Source organism: Octopus bimaculoides, chromosome 6, assembly GCF_001194135.2.
Source record: "Octopus bimaculoides isolate UCB-OBI-ISO-001 chromosome 6, ASM119413v2, whole genome shotgun sequence".
NCBI lineage: Eukaryota > Metazoa > Mollusca > Cephalopoda > Octopoda > Octopodidae > Octopus > Octopus bimaculoides.
The window spans coordinates 1,911,980-1,912,410 of NC_068986.1; the positions used below are offsets into that span (position 1 = coordinate 1,911,980).

Sequence of the window (431 nt, forward strand, 5' to 3'; positions counted from 1 at the left end):
AGACCTTGTGACCAATAAAGAAAGCATAATAATAATAATAATAATAATAATAATATAGACCTTGGTGGACTTTGAATATAGACCTTGGTGGACTTTGAAATATAGACCTTGGTGGACTTTGAAATATAGACCTTGGTGGACTTTGAAGATATAGACCTTGGTGGACTTTGAAGATATAGACCTTGGTGGACTTTGAACACTGAGAACGTAAAGAAAGATGAAATGACAGCAAACATTTCGGCCAGCATGTTACCAATTCTGCCAGCTCACTACCAATAATAGTAATAATAATAATAATAATAATAATAGTAATAATAATAATAATAATAATAGTAATAATAATAATAATAATAATAATAATAATGATAATAGTAATAATAATAGTAATAATAATAATAATAATAAGGAGAGACTACACCGGGGAAGTTTAA

At 27.6% G+C, this 431-nt stretch overlaps 1 long non-coding RNA gene across 1 annotated transcript in view; it reads right to left on the minus strand.

Moving 5' to 3' along the window:
• Nucleotides 1-431, minus strand: part of LOC128248027 (uncharacterized) — a 5,526-nt gene continuing 5,095 nt past the window's right edge. The window contains exon 3 of the long non-coding RNA XR_008264300.1: nucleotides 1-199. This is a non-coding gene — a long non-coding RNA (uncharacterized LOC128248027). The remainder of the gene's footprint in view (nucleotides 200-431) is intronic.